This window comes from Centrocercus urophasianus, unplaced genomic scaffold (genome assembly GCF_019232065.1).
Source record: "Centrocercus urophasianus isolate 14NV4802_14NV808 unplaced genomic scaffold, USGS_Curo_1.0 seq_1029, whole genome shotgun sequence".
Lineage (NCBI taxonomy): Eukaryota > Metazoa > Chordata > Aves > Galliformes > Phasianidae > Centrocercus > Centrocercus urophasianus.
In genome coordinates, this window is record NW_024884175.1 from 1 (window position 1) to 4,547 (window position 4,547).

Consider the following 4,547-nt stretch of genomic DNA (forward strand, 5'->3'; position numbering starts at 1 on the left):
GGGAGGCAGCTATGGCAAGGGAGCTGCCCTGTGCTAGGAGCGGATGGACTGCGAGGAGCTGTGTCTGAGGAATGGCTGTGATTGGGTCAAGAGCTGTGGGTAAAAATCAAGGACCGGCCCAGCAAAGAGCACCCGGTGGTCGGAGTCTGCTGCAGCCCACCCGATCAGGAGGAAGCTGTTGACGAGCCCTTCTTGCTTCAGCTGCAAGAGGTGTCACGCTCGCAGGCTCTTGTCCTGATGGGGGATTTCAACTGCCTGGATACCTGCTAGGAGAGCAGCACAGCAGGGGGCAGACAGTAGAGGAGATTGCTGGGGTCTGCCAAAGCCGACCTGCTGGTCCAGTAACAGATGGACCGACCTGGTGTGAAGCCTTACTGGACTTGGTGCTCACCAGTGCAGAGGAGAGCGTTAGAGAGGTTAAGACTGGAGGCAGCCTGGGCTGTAATGAATGCCTTGATGGAGTTTGTGATCTTGAAGAATGCAGATCTGGCAAAAAGTGGACCAGGACTCTGAACTTCAGGAGAGCAAAGTTCTGGCTACATATTTTCCTCTCATGCTTTAGTGTCACCTCCCTTTGTGTCCACCACTGATCTGCAGTGGTAAGTAAGGCCTGAGTGCCCAAATGTTGGTCTGTGCGGTCCATGATGGTACTGCACGTGGCCTGCAGAGTGTTTTGCAACCTGCCTGTGGCCAGCCGGTGGGTCTCCCTGTTCCACTGTAGCTGTGGAACTGACAACCTGGATGTTTATCCCATCTCATTACCTGACCCAGCTCTGGTCTTTGATGGAAAAAGAGATCACAGATTTAATGGGAACTTCTCTTATCTGATTGTGATTCTAGATGACTACACTGGTCCTTTCTATCCAGTGTTCTGGTCAGACGCAGCTTTTGTTCCTGAGGTGGAACCTCAGGAACACTGCCAGGACAGAGCCTTTGGGGCTCCCCCTACCGTTCTATTTTCCTCCCCTCTTTGTCCCCTTTCAGTTCTCTTCCCCTCCCCGTCTCCAGACAGTTCCACACATGGATTGTTGTGTATCAGCACAGTGCCACTGCAGGCACCTGGCATGTATGGCTGAGATGCTGCTGTGTGGAAGGGAGAGAAGAGTGCTGTGGAGCGATCCCTCCTTGTTTCCATCTGGATGTGGATATGGACGTGTTTGATATGAGCTGCTCTGTCCTGTTTGTTTACAGATGTGAGTGGAGATGAATGGGATGCAGAATCCCAGCTGGCTCCCCGGATGGAAGCTCTAGCAGATGGTATGAGTATGTCATGGCTTTTTACTTCCTTTGTGAGCTGCCAGCTCACAGCCCTAATGTCAGCCAGGCACGCCTGCAGGAGTGAGAGCACAGAGCTGCACGTGCGTGCCCTGTCCCTGCACCATCCTCTGGTACCATCTGCTCCTCAGATGGCACTGTGCCGTTACGCGTGACACAGATGATGGAAAGCTTTCATGGTTCTTTGCTTGCAGAAGTGCCTCCAGAGAGAGCCATGCCAAACCTGCAGCTGCTTCCCATGCCGGAGCCCCGCTGGTATCCCAGGGGTGGGCAGGGTGGTCTGTCTGGATGGACTGCACCAAATAGAGTTCAGTAGCTGGTTCATCTGAAACGTGTCCTGGTACATCCTGTTCAGGTCCTGTGAGACAGAGAGGGAAGTTGGTAAGACAAAGATATTTGCAGAGGTCTTCTCACATTCTACAGACAGTCACGATGGAGAATGCAGTATCTGGTGGGCATATTTCTGTCTGTTCACCAGAGGGCTTGGAAACCAACATTCTACGTATGTGGAAAACATTGATGTCTTCTGAGAAGTAGTGCCCTCTGAAGATAACGTCTTCCTGGTAAGAGCAGATATTTACTGTCCCACTCTGCTACCTTCTTTCTAAAGAGATCGACGGAGAGCCTGTGGATGAGGCTGTGTTTCAGGAGGGCAGCAGCCGCACGCTGCTCTTCTCCCATGAGGACACAGAGGATGGTGCTGAATCTCCCCTGGTGCAACTTGAGGCCGTTCCCTCTCGTCCTCTCACTGTTAGTTGAGAGTAGAGACCAACCCCCAACTCACCACAGCCTCCCTCAGGAGTTAGAGCGCAGTGAGGTCTCCCCAGGACCCTTCTTGCAGCAAGGGACCCAGAGCTGAACACAGCACTGGAGCTGCAGCCTCACCAGAGGAACAATCACTTCCTGATCTGCTGGCAGCACCATTTCTGATGCAGGCCAGGATACCATTGGTCCTCTTGGCCACTGGGCACCCTGCTGGCTCGTGTTCAGCTGAGTATCAACCGACAACCCCAGGTCCGTTTCCTCTACACTGACTTCCAGCTGCTCTGCCCCACGCCCATAGCGGTGCCTGGGGTTGTTGTGGCCAAAGTGCATCTCCAGTTGACCAGGAGGGCTGACAGATGATGGAAAGCAGCTTGGCTTTTCACCTCCACCAGCTCCCCCAGTACTCTTGGATTAATCTCATCTGCCCCCATGGACTTGTGGCAGTCCAGGTGGAACACAGGACTCTGTTTCCTCCTGAATTGAGGGGGTTTATTCTGCTCCCCATCCCAGACTTCCAGGTCAGAGAGCAGAGCACCAAAGAAGAGCTTTTTTTTCACCCTTTGCACTTCACATCTGTTGCACACTGCCATCTTCCCTTCCCTGAAGCTGCTCCGCCCATAAATGTTGGCAGGGGTCTAAAGCCACAGCCACCAGTCCTGCATTAGGATTTTGTGAAAGGGGTGCAGCATTTGGCATTGGGGTGCAACTTTTTGTTAAAAGGGTTACATCTTTGGGCCTTGGCTTCAGGCTTTTGCTAAAGGGGTTCAGCCTCTTGTTCTTGGGGTTATGCTGTTTGGCACCATTTGACCTTGGGCTTCTGCTTTTAGTTTTCATTTCTCCTGTCTTCCATCTCTATGCCTCTCCAGAGCTCTCCAGCAGAGACACTTTTTTTTTGCTCCAGCCTTCATGGACAAACTCCACTGGGCAGAAGAGATCTGTGCAGACACACAGCAGACATCTGTGTGTGCAGAGGGACTCTGCTCATCCCATTTCTCTTCCCGTCTACGTCTCGTCCCACTCGGCGCATTTTGAAGGGCTGACTCTCTTTCCATCTCCTGAGTCGTGCCTCCCCTGGTCAGCAAAGGACCGCTACTGCAATGGAGTCATCCAAACTCAGAGGAATAATAGATGTCCATTTATTGAGAGCTTTCTTAACAGCCAGCAACAAGCTATTGGAGGTAACATTGGCCAGTGGGCTGATTGCAAGGAATAATGTTAGATGTAACAACTGTAGGCAATGGCTGTGACAAAGAGTCAAAGAATAACAGATGACAAAGAGAAAAGGCAGAAAATGGAGAAAGAGGGACAGACAGCAAAGCGCTCGTAGATCCAGCCGCGTCCTGGTGTCAGGTACGGATCTCTAGTGTGATGGGTCGTCATCGGACAACGACTGACAACGACTCACGACAACAGTAGAAACTCACTGAGAAGTCCAAAGCGGTGGCACTCAGCCGCCTGCCAGCACTGCCCCACAGCTGTGCCTGTGCGCCCCGGGGGGGCAGGAGCAGAGGAGAAGCCCCTTCCATGGGGACAGAGCCCTTTCCCCGCACCCCACCGCGCAGCCCCGAGCTGGGAGGGGCTACCGAGCACAGCGGTCAGATGGGCAGCAGCCCATCACAAACCACACGCAGGGTGCTGCTCGCAAAGTACGCCAGGGAAGCGTACATTGCCCGGGGCAGCACTTGAGGCAGGAGCCGATAGAAGAGCTCCTGGTCGAAGTGCTGGGCGTACAGCACTGCAGAGGCCAGCACAACAATGAGGAGCAGCTGGAGGCAGACCAGGATGAGGCAGATCATCCTGTGGGGCAAAAGAGAAAGGGGGCTGGGAATGAGGCACCCCCACCCCACGGCTGTCGATGGGTGGCTTGCTAGCCAAGGGGGCCATGGGCCCCTCGAACAGCTGTACGAGCAGGACAGGGCGGGAGGCTCTCAAGCTGTACAGATGGAAAAATACTAGCGTGCCACCTGCGAGGACACTGTATCCTTGAGCCCCAAAGTAAACGACCACGGAGGAACTTGGTTTGGAGATAAGGAAGTAACCGCGGGTGTGCCACAGAGATAGTTCCTAAGGCATGAAAACGTGTGTAGCCCATCACCTTTGTGAGTAAGGGGTAGTTACGGGGTTGTTAACTGATCAGCTTGTGGCAAGTTTACTAATATGGTTATGAATAGTCTCACTTTAACAATAAAGCGGGGTTTTCCTGATGCACTCATATCTTGTCATCACTCCCCGCGCGTCTGGACTAGCAAACTCACCAAATCTCAGGACCAGCCCTGGAAGCAGTGGCAAGTGGTGCCCGAACAGGGACCCGGGATTGAAATTAATGGGGACATTAACTGCTTGATCGCCCCACGGCAGCACAGCCCCACACAGTGCTGAAGGGGCCATCTGGGAGCCCTGCTGGTGGCAGTGGGGGTCCAGGCCATCAGCCCCCTGCCGGGAGCCCGGCTGCTGGCGGCTGGGCACGGGGCAATTAGGGGACACTCACTGCATCCAGAAGGCGAGCC

The 4,547-nt window shown here is 53.9% G+C and overlaps 1 long non-coding RNA gene across 1 annotated transcript; it reads left to right on the forward strand.

Moving 5' to 3' along the window:
* The first annotated feature begins 6 nt into the window (after positions 1–6).
* On the forward strand, positions 7–4,248 carry LOC122167216. Its single transcript, XR_006170983.1, has 2 exons — positions 7–1,656; positions 1,754–4,248. It is a non-coding gene; the product is annotated as an uncharacterized LOC122167216 (long non-coding RNA).
* Positions 4,249–4,547: the final 299 nt, after the last annotated feature.